The sequence below is a fragment of the Argiope bruennichi genome, chromosome X1, assembly GCF_947563725.1.
Source record: "Argiope bruennichi chromosome X1, qqArgBrue1.1, whole genome shotgun sequence".
NCBI classification, from domain to species: Eukaryota; Metazoa; Arthropoda; class Arachnida; order Araneae; family Araneidae; genus Argiope; species Argiope bruennichi.
In genome coordinates this window covers 104,865,245-104,888,422 of record NC_079162.1, presented here as the reverse complement: position 1 = coordinate 104,888,422, position 23,178 = coordinate 104,865,245, and the positions used below count along the sequence as shown (strand labels likewise).

At 28.1% G+C, this 23,178-nt stretch overlaps 1 protein-coding gene across 1 annotated transcript in view; it reads right to left on the bottom strand.

Annotated features, from left to right (window-relative positions):
- LOC129958311 (homeotic protein antennapedia-like) overlaps window positions 1-23,178 on the bottom strand; it is a 202,684-nt gene that overhangs the window by 137,049 nt on the left and 42,457 nt on the right. The window contains exon 2 of the mRNA XM_056070709.1: window positions 15,318-15,423. The gene's annotated coding sequence lies outside the window, so the exon portion shown is untranslated. The remainder of the gene's footprint in view (window positions 1-15,317; window positions 15,424-23,178) is intronic.

Genomic DNA, 23,178 nt, shown 5'->3' with positions numbered 1-23,178 from the left:
AGCTCATATTTCTCTGGAATTCTTATAAGGATTATCGATTTTTAAGTATTTCGATTTTTTTTTTAATTTTTTATTTTAACCTTGCCTTATATTTTACATTAGCTAACTAGACGAGACATTTTTCTGTGTATGAGGGCACATAAACAGCGAAAATGAGATCAATTTCACTAATCATCTCTACTGACATGATATTCGTCAAGTATTGAACTGTCATTACAAGCTAGTTAGTTTATCTCATTTTGAAAAAACCCAAAGGTCATTTAGGAGCGTACCTCGTCATTTTGAACTGCTGTGAGATGGCGAAAGCTACTCTTAGACTGCTACAATCTCTTCAAACTTCAACTCGCCCTTAGCGGCAGGACATTTAACCCTCGAAGTCAGATTTAATGCTTATTTAAATCACATACCGGGTCCTCTTAGCCACTTGGTTCATTGGACTGTAGCCCACAGGCATTATTGATCCAAGAATACCGAAAAATTTAGTATATTGATTTTATTTTAATTTTGAACCCAGAATATTTCTTGTTAATAGGATAATCTAAATATTTATTTAGGCAATCTAAATTAAATTATTTATGTTATGCATAGAGCATGATATAAATAATATACATTAAATCGAAATTATTGACGAATTTGCCGCAAATAAATACCGAAAGATATTTAAAAATTGAGAAGAACTATTTTTCTGCTATTATAAATTGAAATACCTATTTTTAAATCAATTAAATAAATTAATTAAACTTTTTTGATTATGCATTATTATATTAATTTAAATATTAAATATGTTATTGTAAAGTATTTAAATAAATTATTATAAATTAAATTATTGATTTTATGCATAGAATATGACATATTAAGTAATATACATTAAAAATCCAAATTATTACCGAGTATGCCACAAATAAATACCGAAAGAAATTTATAAATTAAAACGAACTATTTTTCTGTTATAAATCAAAATACATAGTTTTAATCAATTAAATTAATTAAGCGTTCTTGATTATGCTTTATTATATTCATTTAAATATTAAATAAATTATTGTAAAATATTTATTTAATAAATATGTAGAAAAAAATTTTTTTTTAGCTAATATATCTTTTTAAAAAAGTATAACCGTTAAATTAACATTGTATACAAGGCGCCGATTTGCAAAACTGCCAAAGAATCTCTCTCGGTTCTTTTTTTAATTTAGTTTTCCACTATTTTATTAAATAGGTGTTTTTGTTAGCCATCGGCACAGTAATTCTAGTTAAGGAGAGTGAAAAGAATTAATTAGAGTCTGGATGAAAAAGACAGGTGAAAAATTACTTTAGCCTAAGGCGCTCAAATTTGTTAATATGGCCCTCCATTCACCCTCCGGTCCTGAACTAGGACTTACCACCTGGACAAAGCAGCCTTTGGCTACCATTAAAAAGTAATTCATAAGGCCTTTAAAATATACTTTCATATGCCTTATTTTTAAAATAACATCAGTTGTTTTTGTTTTGAGTGAAGCGATGACATATTGGATTGAAATTATACATCGGGATTTATTTGATACTACCTGATATACACTGCTCAGAATTAAAATATCCTTCATGTGAAATTTACTTCAAAAAATATTTTAATATACATTATCTTTTTATCGTGTAAAACATTTTTTTTTAAATAAAAGGGAATATCAATTGAATCAGAAGATATTTAAAGATCGCCGATAGCTAATTTTCTCCACAAGTTAAAAATATTTTTATTCATATAGCTTAAATTTTGTTAAAAAAAATACTGAAGTGTAAGAAAAGCTCTACCGAACATTTTAAAACAATTAAATAACAGTTAATTCTTTATTAACAGAAAATATGAAAAATAAACCAAATCAGTAATTGTTTCTGATATAAATTGTTTATCGTCTATTTTCAAGTTCATCCATTTATGCTCTTCCAGAGTTCTGCTAATTTGTTTTGACAACATTTCTTCACATGTGTGCTTAATCTTCAACAATAAAAAATATCATTAATATCATCACAAATGGTGTCTAATTTTGAAAAAAATTATTAAAGTGAGAGAAATAATTGTATGGAAGTAAAAAGCGTTGTAAAAATATTTTAAAAAATCAGACAGAAATATTTAAAAATAAATATGGAGCAGTTCAAAGTTCCATCGTTGCCCAGTAACGAAGTATCTATTAATTTCCTAATTTCCAAATAGTCTGCATATATTCAATCATTTTTTTAAATGATATAAAAATGTTACCTATGAAATAATATCCTCTGAAGTTACTGTTGAAAAATTGCAAAATTTTGATTTATTTCTTATTAATTAAATAATAAGTTAGCTATATTTGCTTGAAATCCGCTATCTTGTTTAAGAAGAGATGTGGAACTTACATGGATAGCCACGATGTCTTTTGTTTATTACGCTTTATTGACTTTGCTCATTGTATTTTATTGATTTCTACTTATATCATTTTATTTGTTACTTTTTTTTATGAGTTTACCATTGACCTTTTGTCACAATACTTGTTTTATGTATTTGAAGCAAGATCTTTTTTCTTCAAGCTGTCCCAAACTTTAAAAATTACTAAAAAGAATATTATGATTAACGGATCAGAAAGAGAACTTATTTCTTTAGAATATTTTGATCATATTATAAGAATAAAGTGTAGATACACTTTATCCACAGATATTTAGATAGTCACACCGTATTTAAAACCAAACTTTTGTTCACGAAATGATTTTCTCTTCAATTTTTACAGTATCATTACCGTCAATTTCCATAACATCATTATTATTATCATCAATTTCTACAATATTATTGCCGTTAAATTTTACATCTTTTGCATTATTAAAAAGAGAACTGAGCACATATTTTGAAATGGTGTTTCTTAACGTTAATCAACTATATACAGATCTACTGTTTTAGTGTAAAGATAATATTTTAAAATTTTTCCATCCAACTTGCAACGTTTTTGAGATATCGTGTTCACATACACGCAAATTAGACAGAGCAATAGACAATTAATCCTCTGACGGATTTGGTCCAAAATTTCATACAGATATAAAATTAAAGTGAGAAAACCCTATAATAGTTTAGCTCTTGCGATATTGAATTTTTGCATATAGCTCCTTGCGATATTGAAATTTTGCATATAGCTCCTTGCGATATTTAAATTTCGTGTTAACATGCATTCGAATAGGTAGATAAATTCTTCACGTACAAATTTTGCTAAAAAAAGCTGTTACACATTCAGATTTGATGTGAAGACCACATCCCAAATTTTATTTTATTTATTTCATTTCTTTAGGTAAATTACTCACAAGTAAATAATAGATCTCGAGATTCGAAAGACATATATATGAGTGTATGAGTAATAAAATATGAGTATAATCTATACTTATATAAAGCTCAATGTATGTGTGTGTGTGTGTTGGCGCTCTACAGAAAAAACCATTTGACCTACAGTTACCAAATTTGGTACATGTATACCTTAGAGGTCGGGAATGTGCACCTGGGGTAGCTTTTTTTGTTTTTTAATTAGAATTTTAATTATTAATTAAAAACTAACTTTCCCGCCAAAAAGTCTTTTCATTTTCCCCAACGCCAAATGAGTAAGGCTTCAGTTATTTTTCCCAACAGTAATGAGACTAGGGTCAACATTTTTCGGCCGATTATTTCAAACGATTCTGTTTATTTTCTTAATGTTTGATGCATTTAAAATTAAACATTGTTAATTAATCGATCTTTCAGATTCATTCTGAAGTACTTTTGAATTAAAATAACACAGAATAAAGGAAATTAAAAATTCCTAATCTGCATAGCATAGAAAAAATCACGGATTTGCGTTACCGTAACTGGCGTTGAAAATTTACGCACGCGCATTGTGTTCTGATTGTTGACAATATTATCAACGGATGATTCTTGATTTAAATTATTTTTAGGTTAGTTGCATGCTTTTGTAATTAAATTGTATTTATGTTAGTTATATATTTTTTGTATATGCTTATAGTTTTAAGTACATCGTTTTTTAAGTAGTGTTTTTAAACCTGTTTTCAACCGTTTATTTTAAACGATTCGGTTTATTTTCTTAGTGTTTGATGCATTTAAAATTAAACATTGTTAATTAATCGATCTGTTCATGATGAATCTGAGAAAATTTTGTTGACAAATTCTTGAGATATTACATGAATTAAGAAAGATATTCTGTAGTGCCCATGAAGTTTAAACGCTCAGTGACTCTGTTATCAGTAATCATATTATAAAAAAATGCTTTGTTTCAGTAAAAATTATTATTATATATATTGCAGATTAATTCTTTCCACTTTAATTTAAAGCATAAATTCTACGAGAGCTAACAGAAAATTAGAGAGATACATATTACGTTATGACTGAAAACCTTTATAATATTATGAGTGAATTATATGACTATCAAAATTTGAAGTTTTAAAATATTTTGATGAAGAATCTATTAAAGTAGGAATTGCGTAAAATATTTAATTATTAAAATTTAAACGAACTATTAAGATTGGCGAACCGGCTGGTCGCCAAAGGCGGCTAGTATATATATATATATATTTCAAGGGAATATTATATATAGAAACAAATGGGTATGAGAATAGCATTTAGTGAAAATCAGAATGTGCTTGGAGGAGAATGTCTGTAAATGAGAATGGGCAGATTGATTGCCATAATAAAGAAGAATCTTGCAAATGGAAAAAATAGTGATATCAGGTTCCAGACTCTTTTCTTTAATAAAGACAGGAAAAATACTTTCGAAGAGGACGAGCTAAAGGAGTTAGATTAAAGAAATTTAAATTCTATTGTATTTTAAACAAGATCGTATTATCTGATAAATAATTATTTTATGTATTTATGGAAATTTTCCCTGACATTTATCAATATGTAAGGAACTTTTCTTTTTCTTTTAGACATCAGTCAATTGTTAAAATGTGGAATAAATTTAGAAACAATAAAACACTGTCTCGAGGAACCACTTTTAAGAAATGAAACCTTATATCGTTTCTCGCAACGGGTGTTGATTGTGGAAATTATTAGATCTGACAAAGACGGGCTAAAAAAACATGTTTGAAAAGATATACTTATTAAATCTGAATTAGAGTGACCCATAAATAAATCACATTTCTCTACGAATATATATATATAATTTATATCACAAAAAGGAAATATATTAACTTTAAAACATGATTAATAATATTTTGCCTTAAAATTTTCTTTTATCATTTCATCTATCTCATTCTAGATAAGTGTTAAATTACATTGCAAAACTTCATTTAGTTTCGGGGGGGGGGATTCTGAAATTGGGTCTTTCATAAATTTTCAATAAATCAATCGATAAAAGTAAGAAAATTTATGAGTTTAAATATGGTTGCAATTTTATTAAAATTTTTACCTTTAACATTCCACTGATTCTGCTGTGAGGTAATTAGGTTGTAAATATACTTTAAGTTTAAAACATATATAATTCAACTCCTTATTCAAACAGTATAGACAGGCCTTTACTAAGATCGCAATTGCTAATTCTGGTTACTAATCAAAATAATTGCATCATCTTTTAAAGAATTTAATAGGCGAATGAAAATAGCAAAGTATTATAAGTATCAGATTTGAATTTTGATAGCAAAGGAGCGTTAAGGGTTTAATGAAGAACAAAACATTAAAATTGCAGGAAGCCAGATCAATATTTTGTGTTTATTGAAAAAGCAATTTTGTACTAAATCTGAAGGAATTCAATCTGTTCAAAACAAGCAGTGGTAATCTCAAGAATCCGCCTACAATTTTCAAAATCCGATCATGATAAAATACTTAATTTAATTTCTCTCAAGGGAAAAAAAATAGGTTAGTAAACAAAAGTAAATTTTTAAGTAATAAATGAACGAAACTAAAAAGAATCGAAAAAGTATTTAGAAAGAGAGATGTTGATAAATCAAAGATTATCAAGAGTTAGAGGAAGGTGGAAATGAAATTATGATTCTTCTATTTATTTACGTTTGAAATATAAAATGTGGAATATTTTTACTTCAGAGGATCTGTTTTCGCCTATTCACTTCGCATTTCCAATTATCAGAGGATCTGTACTGATATGATGATTAATAATTTTTTTCTATTCTTTCAATACTCAAAACTGTAGACGATTTCAAATTTAAGATCACTTATCATTACAGGATATATCCGAACTTCGAAGAAGAAAATGAAACGGAAGGATAAAACATTTAGAATAAAAAATATTTAATTATATTCTTCAATAAAATACTATTTAATTATTAAGATGCTCAAAATAGAATAAAAACGTCATAGATAAGTACGAATATTGACACAAAACTCTTTTGAATATAAATATAATTGCCCGAAGTTAAATGTGAATTAAATCTTTCCTAATATATCTTTCAATACAGTAAGCAGCACTGGTGAAATTATGTTCTCTCTATATATTTTTCTCTGTTTACTTTTATAACCTCTAAACAGTAATCAAAGTGAATAATGGTGAACTGGTCATCATCAGTAAATCGTGAGATATCAAATTTAAATCAGGCACATAATATTGCAATAAAATATTTAAAGCAGCTAACTATTGCATTAAAAATCCCTGATTTGAAGATGTAGTAAGAGCTATAGGCGACAAACGTGCTGCTTAGAGTGAGTATTTATGAGTTTGAACCCGATTCTTCCACACTAACGAGATACGTTTACATTTAAATCGGTGTTGACTGGAGGATGAAGGCTACAAAGTATATCATTACATTGAGTGAAATAGTGTAAAATATGATCCAAATGATTTTATAAGTGATGCATATATTTGAAGGAAATTTAGTTTTAAATACCGGTTAATATTCCATATTTTAAGATTTCGCATTTATAATTAAAATTTTTATATCTCGTAGAACTCTTTCTATAATCCTGCCATATAATTTCGCATTTATAATTAAAATTGGTATATCTCGTGGCATGAATATTGGTACATCTCGTGGGATGAATAGTCTTTACAATAGATGAATTTTCGACAGATGAAATTTCTAACATTTCCATATTAGTCCTTTTTAACCTTGAGCACTTTTGCATCGGCATTATATTTTTCAGCAAATATTTCACACAAAAAGTGAATCTTCACATTCTTTTCCCAATGTTTGAAAGATCATTCAAGTTGTGTTCGCTTGATGGAGCTTACTTTTTTTTTACTTTGGTCATTAGTATTCACTTAACTCAAGAAGCGAAGCAGAATGTCACACATCCTTGGGTTAGCATTGAAGCAAGGCTTAAATTTGGGTGTGAGAAAAAAAGTCGTATTGAGCATGGATGCCTTTAAGGAGGTAATTAACTTTTTTCTCTTGCCCATCTCCCCGGCCTCTCTTCCTTTGAGTCAAAAGTTCTTCGATATACGGACGGAGAAAACAGTGCGAAAATAAATCGAAAGTGCAATTTTTTTGTCATTATGAACCATACGTAGGTTTCTAGGTAATTTTTTATTTTTGATATTACAGATGAAAAAAATCGTAACAGAATTATATCTGAAGTTGTTAACACATTTGCTCAAATGCTGAATAAAACCTTTTGTTCTTCACAAGAAATCAAAGCATTTGTCCTGGTGTTAAGAAACCCTTCTTGTGAGAAATCACGCATTACTTTCAACCAAATATTTTGTCATATACAAATTAAATAAAATTGCGGTTTCGATGTTGCTAAAGTCTTGTTTAGAGTTGCACAAGGTATATGTTGGGGCTAACATTGTAATTTTGAACATTGCTTAGAAGACGAAGACACCTGAATAGAACTAGGGAAAATTAATTCACAATTTTGTAGGTTTATGATTCATTTAAATAGAATTGAGGTATTGATGTTACTAACTGCAAAATTTAATTAGAACTGCTGATTTGATGTTATTAAATTCTTGTTTTAAAGCTGCACGTGAGTTACGTTGGAACGAACACTGTAATTTTGAACCTTGCTTAGAAAACGAAGACACCTGAACAGAACTATGGAGAATTAATTTAATGTTGTGAAGGGTTTCATGTATTATGTTTGCTATTCCACTTTCTCTAAATATTAATACTACTGCAAAACGATGCGTTGCGTTAAACATACTTCGGGAAGTTTGAATCAATATTCAAAGATCTGCAACAGATATGAAAATATTTATAACTTGGACATCATCGAAGGAACAGTAACCAGCTTTTCTTCAAATATATTTGTATTTGATAAAAAAAAGAATAAAAATAAAAAAACAATGAATTTTTTTATGTCTATTGGAAAGTATTCATCAAACTAACAGATTGATCCGTAATTTATCCGAATATTTAATCAAAATTAACTTTATTTTTTATCGACTACGATATGCAACAATTGATTTAATTTCTAATGCCAATTATGTCTAGAATTTTTTTAAAAATTATTCTGCAAGTATGCGCATTTAAGTTAATTTTTAACTTATACTAGGGATAAGTATTCGAACATTTTTCAATTTTCTTCTCCGACTTCTACTGGGATTTTAATAGAAGTCGAGAAACTCCGACTTCTATTAAAATCCCAGTAAAAGTCACTTGTATTTTCTTCAGAGTTGAACTGTGTGAAAAGAAAAACTATACATTTTTCGAAATTACCAAATTACTTCTATAGACGCTGTAAAAAGATTTTGTATACGAACTCAGAGCCTTTCCTTACTTAAGAATACAGCAAAATTTGTTTCAGTTTTTCTACAATTTATTTCAGAATAATTTTTTCTTAAATAATTAATTATTTTTTCTTAAACAACTCGTCACTGCCCCATTAACACAAACCGCAAAACCGTGAAAACGGGGAGCAAAAATATTCAGTACCTTTCACTTTGTAAACCAGTCGCACTTTTAAAAGCACTTGCTTAACAGGTTAACTCCATGAATTCTTTTTCAGAAACTCAGACTTCAGACTTTTTATTCGCACGATAATACCGCCATCTTTGTTATTATGTTGCTGGATAATCAGTTTTTAATCAATTGAGATCTAATAAATAGAAACAACTATATTTATTTCCATTAAGTTTTCTATGGAACAAAAAATGATTTACAATCAATCAAAGCTGTGAAGAATTACTCTACTGCATTCCATTTCAAAAGCATTTCGTTTTTCATCAGAATAAAATTTCAAAAGTCTATTTTGATGTGATAGAAAATTAACTGTGATAGAAATTTTAACTGTGATAAGTGATAGAAATTAACTGTGATAAATGATAGAAATTTTAACTGTGATAAATGATAGAAATTAACTGTGATAGAAATTTTAACAAAAAGTGTGAACAAGAATCTTAAATATATCATCTTTAATTACGATATTTGCATAAAACATTTTTTGCAAAATTGGACAGCATTTTGAAAATTTTATTATGCCTTGTCAAAAGTTTTTAAATTCTTTAAGAAGAAATTTAAGAAGATTCGTTTTCTTTAAATTATTTTCAAAATTTCTTTCTTCATATTTAAAAAGAATTTTTTTTTTCTTCAATAATGAAACTGAAGAAAATTATAATATTCAAATATTTTTTTTTTATTATTAAAGGTTTTATAAATTTGAGCGTTGAAAAAAAAAAGAGCTTAATACTTTAAAAAATTTACATGTATATATTCCTGTTTTAAAAAAGAATGAATTCGGAATTGTAATGTAGTCGCTGCAATGGTTTAGGAAAATGTAATAATGGGATAAAAGCTTCGATTAAGAGCTCATAATATTGATTCTAATCTTGAAAATTCCATAAAAGCGATTCTGAACTTTGAAACTGAAAAAATATTTCAAAAAATTATTTATCCATTTTGGGCTTAATATTATATAAACCTTGTTTTAACTCAAAAGCGTTGGTAAAAAAAAGAATTTAGGAGCCTTCTAGAATTTACGATTAGTGCAGTTGTTCTCAGAATGGTTATTTTTTTCATCGTAATGCTAGTTGTATTCTGTAAATAACATTTAACTAACATTTTCATGCAATTATCTGTTACAGTATTTCATTTTAATGCAATTTTGTAATTCCAGATAATAATCAGTAGAAACCATTTCAGCTAGTTTTAATAAAGTTATTATATATTCTAGTTTTAATAAAATAATTATCATCACCTTTCCATTGATCTAATGCAGATCAGTGCATCGAAAGGTTAGATATAACTGAATATACATTTAATATTTACTACAGAGGACTTTACCAGATATTATAAGCTACAATAATGGACTCTTAATACAATATACAATAGCCCAGGAAAAAAGTTTATTAAATGCATTGCATTGTGATTATAGAGAAATTTTATATAATTATTGTATTTATCAAAAAAGATTGTTTTATATTGATCGTTAATTAATCACTTATCTTGGTTTATTTTTTAGTATTTTTTAATATTAGCTATTTAGAATTCATTAGAGAATTTTAATCCCTATTTGTTACAAATTATGAATGATTCAAAATAATGCAAATTGTTAAATTAATTATCTACACCATTGTTTTCAGCTGCGAATAAATAACACTTGAACCATTTTCTGAGATATCAGTTTTATATCAATATTTCAGACGATAATTAAATGAGTTATGAGGCATCTTGAATCTGCATCTTTGCTGAAATTTTTAATTCCATTTGCATATAAATTATTAGAAGATTTAGTAAAATTGTGACATAAATCCTTTGTAATAATATTTTTATATTGGCACCAAATATGAGATTCTTTTATTCATGTTCAATAAATAACATTAATTTGCCCTATAAAGTCTAGACTACTTAATTTCTTTTAGTTGACAAACTATCAAGCATTTAAAAAAATTTTATAGACTGCAATGTTCTCCTCTTAACTGCAGTTTGTATTTGTGACAATGAAAAACTATCGGTAGTTATCGCTGAAAACGATTCAATACAATAATGGGTGCCAATCGATTCAAATAAAATTTGAATGTATTCGGAGTAGATGCATCATAAACCCCTAAAAGCAATGTAATTTAAGAATTTTATTAACAATTTACTGAAAGTTACATCATTGGAAATAGATCAATCTTCCACAAAAAGTTTGTGGATCGAATTTAAATTTATCCAATTTAACTTTTCAAAGAATGGAGAGATGTGCAATTCGTCTGTTTTTCTGAATTATATTCTTGAATATTTTCATTGTAAAAAAAAAAGGTAATCTTAAACAAATGCTTGAAAAGGAAAATGATCTTCTAATGGAAACTCAGTCATCCATTAGAAAGCAACCAATGAAAAGATTCGCGCTACATTTTGGGAGTTGCCAAAGTTTGAGGCCAATGATTTCATATGGTCGTGCAGCAAGACGAGTTTGAAAATCAAAAACATATTTCGAATAAAAAAAAATTGAGATAAAAAAAAACTCAGAATGCCACCCAGAAATCTGAAACGGAAAGCGGTGTAAAATTACTACGCTTGCGCCAGAAAGCTACTATTATCTTCAAGGTTTTCCAGCACTACTATTAACTAAACTTTGTCGTTTACCCCAGATGTTGCAAAGAAAAATAACATGCGAATTTTTTGTTTTGCTTATGATTTCTGAGCTACAGCTTTGTGCATTTATAAACCTCCACCTGAAGCACTTTATTTCTCGAGACTTCCAATTTTTTCTCACCTGCCACTTTCGCCAACAACCGGATGTAAATTTGTGCCTAATAATGGCCACCTTTCACAGTTGTCGTGTTACATGACAAACGAGTGTCTAATGAGATACAGTTTAGCACTCTAAGTGTCGTGTATGGACACATAATAAAAAGGGGGAAAAACTGAAAGTTTAAGATCCACGAGGAAGATAATGTGGCGATCAAACAAAACATTTATCTTTTTTTGTTTTACAAGTTTCTTTCTTTGTATTTCGCGAAGAAATACATAAGAAAATGTTAGAACAGCATATTCCTATTGCATGAAATCACGATTATATACTTATTCAGTTTCTAAATTTAGAAAATATAGGATTTTTCTTCATTTGAACAGAATTTGTACAGAGTAAGGTTTAATTCAAAAATTTATTAATTATTAATTTCAAAATTTTTCCCTGACAAATTAGTAATTCTTTGAAGATATATCTTTCGTTTTTGACATTTTTATGTTCAAAATAATAACCTTTAAAGGGTTCTTGCTTTATTCCTTTGTATCTCGTCAAGGAATGTATAAGACAATGTTAACAAAGTAAATTTCCATTATTTAAAAAAGTGATTATATTTCTGGATAATATGTACAAATGTTCATTCAAAAATTTAGTAAATTTCAAGTAAATTGTTATTCAAAAAATTACAATTTATTTGAATTTTTTCAGGCCATAAATAAATATTGCGGTCAAGAAATGTGTCTCCTGTGGCTAATTTTTACTTTTTCAAAAAAATCCAAAATGATAAAATTTAAAAATTTATGTTACAATTATAACTAGGCTTTTCAAGAATCAGGTGTGTGTACTCATGTATATATAAGAAAAACGGTATTATCTTTATGAACCTGGTACAAGGTTTAGTATCAAAATTCATGTGATTTTTTAGAATGTAAGAATGCTATTCTTGTTTTTCTATCGGTGATTGAGGCCTGAAGCTGATACTTTGTTTCGCTTGCCTACTTACCGCCTTAAGAAAGCCCCTGCTTACTGTTTAGCGAAATGTTTATCAATAAAATCTCGAAGCTAAATCTTTAGTAATTTTCTTTCTTTATTTTATAATCCGTTCAAAAAATAAATAAATAAAAGAGATTTTTTTAAAAAATCACAATTGAACATGCCCATCTTTTCTGAAATGTGTTTCTTTTACTATTTATTTTTTAATCTTAGTTCCCTCTGACTGCACAAAGATGCAATCTCATTTTATTAAAATTTTTTTTTTTAGCTTTATAAAGCTACCTGATGTCTTTCCAAACTTAAATATATTTATTCCCATTGACAAAATTTGAAAAATGGATGTGTATAATTTTGATAAGAAAATCTTCAAATGAATACCTTATAGTACTGTAAATATGAGTGTGAGATGCATATTAGCAAACATATTGAAGAGAATTGCCATGTAAACCATTTCTTTATTCGTTTTTATCATTGTCAAGCTAAATTTTTTATTTCAAGGCTCTTTATAGATCACTGTAATCAATAGAAGCACCTAAGTAAGGTGCTATCAACACTGACTAAAGACAGAGAAAAAGAGACTGCGAGAATACGCCAACCTTTCTATGTCTCTGTGAAAGGAATTTTTCAGAAAGCATTTCTCAAGCGTGTGATTTTTACGTGATAAGGCAGCTTAACGTTGGAGAAAAATTAGACCCTAAAAGACCAAAAGCCAATGCGATCACTTTAAACTAACAAATGTTTTTCAAAATTTAAAATTAAATAGTTAATAAAAAGAGCTCATTTTAAATATACTATCAATCTGATTTTATCATATGAATATAGCAATTTATGTAATAATAAATTGCCTTTACTGTTGAACAAATCATTCCAATTATTACTTCGGTATACTTATTTGATGCGGAAAGGATCTATTTGATTGCATGAGCTTTGAAAACAAGTTAACTTGAACAACACGCTTAAAACAAACCGGCAGACGATACAAGTTTTAAAACCGCCTCAACTATGTATCAACTGGGCAAGCAAAAGTGAAATAATTAAAGAAAGAAAGGAAAGAAAAGGAAAAGAATTCGCTCATGAAAGTCAATGAAGAGCCTATGCTGCACGAAGTTGGAAGCCTTGAGCTTGTCTCCAGTAAATTGATCAAGTCTGTATTGAACGCATGTTGGGAGGGAGATGAAAGGAAGGGGGAGGGGTAGAGAGAGGATTAATAACTCAGATACAGACTTTCACTTTCGCAGAATAATTAGACTTTCCTTCCACATTATTATTACTTAATAATGATGCTCGAGAATATACAAGACGGTCATTATTTGATTACCAGCATACCTCTGCAACTTAGGAGAGATTGTTATTTAGAGGTTATTAAAGTTTGCTTATTACTATCTTTGAAAGGACGCTATCTTGTTTTGACCCATCAATCCAAGGTTTAATAAATAATTAAGTGTCTTACGACATTCTTTGTCAAGTGTTAATCCCTACGATGTCAGTTATTAGTTCTTGATTGAGATATACAAAATAATAGAGAAAGAATCCAAAAAAGTTTCGGATTTTCTTTACGTCATGCCTTTTTCGCTTTTTTACAATTTTGAAATATTATTCTGGAAAAAGTTTAGGTTTTTCTTTCTTCATACTTCTTTTCTGTTTGTTTGTTTGGTAGCGCTTTTATTAGATTTTTCATGCAGTGCACATTTAATTTAATTTACTTAGTATTCCCGAAACTCGGACATTTTCTCATTTTCCTCATTTTCAAAGACAATTTATGAGGAGTAATTTTAATGTTAAAAGAATTACATTTTAGTTACTTTATTTTGATAAATAAACATTTTAAAGTTCTTAAAGATTATTTTTATGATTTTTTATGAATTTTTCAAAATATGAGACAAAAAAAACTTAAGTATAAATCGAAATCTTAAAACAATGCTACATTTTAGAGGGGGGGGGGGGAGAGGAAAAAAGAAACGTTTTTTTTTTTCAAATAATTTTATTCAGAAAATGAGAGAAAATTAATTGAGCTGATCAATTATAGGTTTAGAAACAATGTTTTAAGATTGAGACAAAGTTTTGAATTTTTTTTTTTTTGTTACGCAATTCCAATTACTATTATTACATTTATTACTATTATTATATTTATTACTATTATTACATTTTTGCTATTGACGTGCTTACTAAAAATTTATTAATACTTTCGTTGTTAAAAAACTTATAAAATGTTAGATAAACTAAAAACTGAAATTGAAATAGAGGTTGATAGTCGTGTAATGAATAAATATTTCGCAAATTAAATAAATTTTTAAAAATGAAAGTGACTAACAATTTTTACTTGATAAGGCAGACATGCAAGGTAACTTTTAAGTGGTGAAGTAACAAAATATTATCAAAAGTTCATTCTAACATTATAACTGCCTACTTTTATAAAAATAAAAATTCTTGTTATGAATTTTTTAATATTAATTATCACAATTATCAAATTTTTAATGACATCATTACAGTTAAAGCATTTAAAAATATTACAAAAATTTGTTACGACAATAATACAATTGCAAAATGTAAGGTTAGTGATATAAAACAAATATATAAACACCATTTTGATCGATAAAATGAAAAAAAAATCAAGGTGGCTTACAAATGCAATGCAAATTATTCATAGAAAAATTATTTTTCTGTTTGATAATTCATATAAAATATATAATGCAACTCTTTGAAAGCGTCTATCTTCATTATAAATTTCATTTTCTATTGTTCAATTAATTGTAAATGAAAAATATGAATATTCTATGTTACATACTTACAAATATGTATAAGTTTTTCTTTTGAGTTTTTCTGATGGTGAAGTTTTCAATTTAGTCGGGCATTGTGGCTGTCGTTTGAAGTTTTCAAATCCGCTTTCTTGCCTGAAAGAAACAAGAAAATTAATTGTACCTGATTTTTAATTCTATTTATAATTTCATACACAAAAGTGAGAATCTTACATTTAATACATTTTAGTAAAGAGTAGTAAAAAGTAAAAGTGTAAAAGTTAAGTAAAAAGTGTAAGAAATAATACATTTTAGATATATTTTAGTGGTCTCATGAATAAAAAATCTGTAGCAAAAATGACGAGAGGCCTTTTTGTCCAATGGCAAGAATAGAGGATAAACTGTGCATATTGACTCCAAGTAGAGTTGCATATTATCAGATCATGAAAACGTTGCTTCAGCGTCAGATTATTCAATGCTATTCACAGTTACCAATTAATCATTTTAACTCTACAGTGTATAGTATAATCAGATCATTGAAAAGTTGCTTCAGCGTCAGATTACTCAATGCTATGCTATTTACAGTTACCAATTAATCATTTTAACTCTACAGTGTATAGTATAGCCATTCAGCCACACTTTTTTATTTCCATTTATAAGCTTTGCATGAGTGTTCCAAAGAGTAGCAATGAGAGTTTAGAAATCCTTTTTTAAACTCTTTTTAATAAACATTTGAAGAAATGACTGATATATGTCAATAGCGGTGCTAGAATTAGATTCAAACTGGAAAAATACCAAGATGGCTATTGGATGAATAGTTCAACCCTTAAAAATACTATCAAAATATTTTTTGTATGGTAAAAAAAATATATTGGTAAGAAAGGGCTTTTATTTTTATTGTAGAATTTTTACAATGTTATTTGTGTCACTGGGATATTGCTTAATTCCTAATGTAGCCATTTGACACATTTTAATTTGTTTTAATTTAACGAAGAAATAATTGAAATTTTTTAAAATAATTTTTCTAAATTATTATACAATTATTCAAAGCACTCATTATTTTTCTATAAAAAATAATAAAAAGTCATGCATTCTAGGATTTGAAAAAATTAATGATTTCAGAAAGTTGCAAACTCTTAAACTCTTCATTTTATCCAAAATCAACTAATCATCTACGATGAAAACTTGAAACCACCTCAAACATGCAACGAGCAATCATAGAGCAAACCTTTATGAAAGAGTATGAGTAAATAAATATTCTTCCTGATATTCATGGCATAATTTGATTGCTGCATTCGAGTAAATTAAAACAGCTAAGCTAAATGGTAGTACAATAAAAATTAAAACACATTTAAGCGGATTTCGCAAAATACTCTGCACCGAAATAAATTGAAAGTAGCTGATATGAACTCGAAGATGCTTGTATGAATGGTGTATTAATTATAACAAATGCAGGACAAAAGGGTTCTAGGTTCGAAGTCCGGTGTTACCAAATATGTGCCGAGTTATATGTCTTAGGTCCGTTAAATGTTAGATGTCTTTCGACTGTTAGGGAAGAAAAAAGACGCCTGTTTAAGTGCCGTCCTTGTCTGGAAGACAGGCTCAAATTTTCAAGTTACAACCCTTTATAATCCTCCTGTTGCCTCAAAACGAGGCGTTAAAATAACTAAGCATGCACTATCGAATATCAAAACAATATAAGTTTTCAAAATAATCTTGAAAACTTCGTTAAAAATTTTGTATTTTTCATTTAAAAAAAGCATTGAACACCCTTCAAACAATTTATTTTCCTCTTTTATATCCTTGAAATTTTGGGAGACTTTAACAAGCATCAAATAATAATTATTACAAACAAGGTATCTGAAAATAATACCTCCATTTGGCGGTTTGAACGTTGGTTTGTAGTTAAACTATCACAGAAAAAAGGGTTTAACTATCCTGTAAAGAAAGCGAAGAAAATGTTGCAGCAACTCGTCGAGCGTCCAGTAAATGAGAAAATCTGCGTTTACTTGCCTTATAGAGCAGTCTTTCTTGTTTTGAGTTTGTAAAATCTACCCGTTTCCAGAATAATTATCTAACTGAAGAAATTACTACTGAATATACTACTGAACCTGATAGGATTTTCAATGCTTTACAATAACATGTGGCGAATTTTCTCAAAATGTATACTGTTTTCTTATGAATCACAAAATATTCATAACCGTCCAACAAACCAACGTTCAAACCGCCAAATGGAGGTATTATTTTCAGATACCTTGTTTGTAATAATTATTATTTGATGCTTGTTAAAGTCTCCCAAAATTTCAAGGATATAAAAGAGAAAAATTGTATAATTATAATTACTATTGTAATGATATATTATTTTATAATTCATAAATCAGCAGTAGAAAAATATGACCACTAGGGACCATTGTATCTGTATATTATTATTATTCGTTCAAAAATTTTTATTATTAATATTATTAGTTTTTATTTTGCCACTTTTCATGATTTCAAGCTTTTTGGAAAGTTTTTATAGTTATATTTAAGTTAGTTCAAATAGAAATAAAGAAATTCTGTCTTAAAAATATTAAAATTGCCGTCTTTTAATTATAGATTTTCTTGCTTAATTGAAATAAAGTTCATTAGAAATTTATTTTTTGAGAAAAATAGGAAAATAGTCAAATTATTTTTCAATAGCCGCACTGTGTTCTAAAAGGTATTCTTCGGAAGTGAAAATTAAAAACGAAAAACAAAAATTCTTTTAAAAAATTAAAGGAAGAGAGATTATAACTATAACTCACCAGCATCACAAATATCACAATCGTAGTTAGAAATATGATTGGGTGATCATCAGTTTTTTCGAAGTCTTTCCTATCAGTTTAAGAAAAATTCTTTTATTTCTATTATTATCAGATAAAATTGAAGATTTAAATTAAATTCTTTTTTAAAAATATTTACCCTTTTTTTTTTCAAATTGTTTAAAATTTGAACGCGTTTTTTTAAAATCTAAAATGTAATACGTTCACTTATTTAATAGAACGATGATAAATACACATTAACAGATTTTAATAAATTACAGAGGAGAAGAACAAATTAGCAGAAGAACAACATAATAACGGATTAGAGATAATATAATAATTACCATTACGCTGTTTGGACACTCATTATAATAATTATAGATAGTAGCATAATAATTACACATCATTAAGTAGAAATTATAATTAATTATGCGTACACTATCATATTGCTTTGAAAATAATTACTGATATTATACATTAAATATTTATTAAGAGGATTTATATGTATACGTATTTCGATACCTTTTACATACATACGATGATTTCTCTGCAAGCAAATATTTTATTCCAGGAGACATGTAAATTCAAATGTAATATAGTTTATATATCAGTTTTTTTTAAAGAATTAAAAGCGTTGCGTTTTTATATAAACGTTAAAGCACGTTTCAATAAAACTCGCATACAACAAAGAAGGAAAAATTTTTCCTTTTGCATGCGTATTTAGTTAGAGATATTTATAAGTAGTTAGTTCTCTGTAATAATTTATAGTTATGTGGCAGAAAACTAAAATTATTCCGCAGACCCCACAATTCGTCTTCGCCCAAATGGAACTTTCTTCGTCTAGTTCTGAAAATGATCTTATTCTTTTCTTGAGATCTCACATGTTCAAAAGAGCAGTCAAATCTGAGATTATTCATGTGGTAACTATAAATCTGCTTTAACTATCTTGAGAATGCGGAGCTCATTATTTTCTTTTCTTATAAATCAAAAGATTCATAGATTATTCATATACTAAAATGGTACGGTTGGCTAGCGTTGGAAAGGCGATTTTTATGAAAAAAATTACTAATCTCTTGAGTCTAGTTTTCTTAAAATAAATTTATCTAAAATTAAGAGTTTCTGCACCAAAGTAGCCAAAATCTTCGCCATCATTGAATGATTTTTTTTTAATGATGTCAAGCTCAGTAAAGCGTGAGTAAATGTTGCGGGTTTAATAGTTAATAATAATAATAAGCAAGTGCTTCTTAATTTACTCATTTAAATATAATTTTTAAAATATCTACTAAAATGCTTATATCCCTGAGAGTCCAAAATTATTTAACATAATTTTGTAGGAATTCAGTTTTTTTTTGCTAATAAACGATAAAAAAAATTGCAAATTTTTTTGCTCAAATTGATATTTAGATTTAGATTTACCGGTATCGTAATCTAATTAATATATCTTTCTGCAGAAAGCATTTTTTTGCTGATTCATATTCGTTTAGTCATATTAAAATCCGTTTGGAAGCACCACTAGGGCTGTTTTGGACGGACCTCGTAATTTTAAGCCCCGATCAGATGACAAGGACGACAGCTGCTTCCTTGGGATAGAGGTGACATCCCCTCTCCAAACTTCCACACCAACGATAGAATATTGTTTTGTAGGCATTTTATTCGCTTAACGGTATTTGGAACAATGGTTCGATGTTAATCAAATCTGCAGAGATTCATATCTGTATTTATACAAGTAATCTGAATTTCCTTTTACTTCGATGTTCCATTTGCTGTATTCTATTTGATATTTATTTTATTTTATTTTTCACTATCTTTATTATTTAAGTTAAAAATTAAGATTAATTTTAGTTCCTATTCTTAAAATTTTTTTGCATTAATACTAAATGATTTAAAATAACTTTTTATACATTTATATATCAGTATTTAGTAATATGTGTTTATATGGAATTAGGAGATACTCTCATGAAGGTAACAACCAATTCGTTTCATTCTGATACCTGATTTTTCCCCCCTTAAAATGACGAAAATAATTTATAGACTTAACTTTATGTAGGAATTTAGATACGGAGTATGAGGGCTTAGGTAACAACCTTATCATCTGACCAAGGTTCATAATTAATGCTCAGAGTTGTTGCTTATGAAATATGAATACATTTTAGAATATCAGTTACTAGATGCAAACTTGAAAAATTGATTATTTTAGAAGAGCAGCTTGAGACGTCAAAATAATTTAACTAAACATAAGGAAATTGATAGAGATGTTCACATTTGGCGTAAAATTTCAATTTATTCTTCAAATCCAAGCAGCATTTCTTTTTTCTTTTTTTTTTAATATGTTATTTTAGCTTTGACTTTCAAAGGTCCTTTGATTAATTTTTGCAACTCATCCCCAAAGTAATAAATATAAACTCGAAAAAAAAAATAGTCTGTCACTGCACTACTTGGTATTAGAAACAAATAACATTTAATGATATCTCATCATTTCAAGATTCAGCAGGAGTTAACTTTAAAATACCACCTATTTATTTACGCTGTATTTAGTTCTTCAAGAATTTATTATCGTTTTATTCTAAGTGCGTATTTATGATATTTGAATATATTTTAGAATATCACTTAATAGATACAAACTTAAAAGATTGATTATCTTAGAAGAATGGTCGCTTTGAAAGATGGACATATTCAAATATCATTTTTGTCAATTTTAAATTTTATTTGAAGCTAGTGTGTTAGAATAATGATTTCATTGGCTGCAAATTTTAATTTCTAAAACTTTAGGCATAGATATATCTTTCAGTAAGAAATATGCTTTAAATGACGTAAATCGACTGCTGGAAAGAAGAAAAAAAAAATCGATATTTTTTATCTATATTTTATCCTTGACCGTATTGTTCATATTTAGCAAAATATTTTACACAAAAGAAGTGGCGTATTCTTTTGCGACTAAATAGATCGAGTTATGAAGTTTTAAATGTCAATGTTTTTAGTCAATCAACAGCCCCCGCCAGAAATCTGTTGTAGTGGCGTATAGTAAAGGCGATTGGCGCCTGAGGAGCAATAAAAAATTTTCAACCACAATCATTATTAGTGTTTCTTCTAATGTAAATGGCCCTCTGGCAATGGCATCATTTTTTCTTATTCCTTCATAATATTTGATTTAAAAAAATGATAGAGTTTTATACCGAAAGCGCCCCCTCCCCCCCCCCTAAAAAAACTGGCACAAGGGGCATTTACATTCCCTTGCTCCTTTAGTCTCGTTACTCCACTGGTATTTTGATTGGTTTTAGTTGAGTTTAGTTATATTAAAGTCTCATTTTGAAAACAACACTAGGGTTATTTTAGAACGGACTTTGTCATTTTGAACTGCGATCAGATGACGAAGGCGACAACTGAGCTGGCACCCCGAGCCTCTCCAAACTTTCGCACCACACTAGCTGAAAGATATTGTCCCCGACGGACTTAAAGTGCAGCAGAAGCGGGTTTTCTGTTGACTAAGTGATCTTCTTTGGGATATGATCTTAAATAGTCTAAAATAATTAAATTCAAAGTGTAATAGCTTGGTCAGTTCTGTCGCAATAGGAGTGGAACATGTTTTGTTTAAATCAATAATTAATTAATGCTTTAAACAAACACAAGAACAATTAACTCAAAAGAAACTCAAGAATATTTTACTTAAGATGGACTAACAGGCGAAGATGAACTATCGAAGACCATATGAAGGTATAGACTTCACAATTTTCTCACCAGGGCATTTGTTGATTGAAACAAAATAAAATGTAATTCTTTATGTCATTTAAAGCATTTTCCAATTGTCTGTCTGTCTCCGCCAGTTAGACATATACTATTTGGTCACGATTAAAGTGTTCACGCTGCATATATCGCACACCCAGACAACAAGATAAATATTTAAGAAGGAGGGAGGGGAAAGAGAAAGAAAGAAATTTAAGTATATTCATCCATTATTATGTTGTATCTGGAATTTTACGACTAGACATGAAATATCAAAAGTCAATAAAGGGCGGTCGAATAATGTGAGCAAGAAAGTTATCAAAACACGGAAGGGAAATTTTAATATTTTTAACCCGCAAAAAACACTTGACAATGACGGTCCAGTTGCTGTTTATGTATATGAGTTGGAGCAAAATCAAAATAAAAAAGAAAAGGAAGTACGAATCATAAAGAGAATTTACATTAACGCGTTAGTAATTACTTTAAAAGGTAATTTACAAAACCATCTGCAAACATTTACATATCAGCTGCGCTTAATGATTCTTAAAACAAACTCGGAAAAGAAAATATTGATTTCCGATTTTATGAAACGAGCATTGGAGCAATTTTTTTAATTAAATTTCAGTGATGAACAACTTATGCTAATTTGAACAATTATTGTGATGTAATTTGCTTCGCTCAAGTGCACAAGTCAGTATAATCCATTCATTTTTTATCTTTTTTTTGTCATGACGTCATGTTTTAATCATGTACTAACAACATCAAAATTCAGCAATTTTGGTTTAAATTTTGAACTTCCTTTTAACGGTTTGTAGTTCGACATCGATTGTAGTTTGTTCTTCACATCAAGACGGGTAGATTACAATTATAATACTTATATATGCATTTGCTGTGTACTTTGCCCCCTAAATTTTGCGATGTGAATCAAAATTCTTATTATTTTGTTTAATCTCGGAATTAATTATTTTGTTTAATCTCAGAAATAATAAAATATCAACTCATGAATTTTCCTCATCTTCTAAGCAAAAATAAATTAACCGTAATAATAATGCAGTTTTTTTTTTTTTTTTTTTTTTTTTGCATTAAGCGTTGTAGCTTAAGCGTTAATTAGCTTTAGAGTTAAAGGTTGCACATATTTATCGAAATAAAATCAAAAATTAACCAGCTTAACAGTTGATTAAAATATAGTACTTTACAAAGAAGGGGTTTTGAAGATCCGGTTCAGAAATTTATCAGTGTCGAAAATCTTAAGATATACTTCGAATCTTAACTTCCTATATTTTTTGCTAATCGCTCAAATCCTCCACTGAATTTTGAGCGTTTGACATTTTTTTTTTCCGAAAATACATTAAAAACGATCATTTATACCTATTTTAAAAGGAAAAAAATAGACTTTTTTTTTAACATTTAA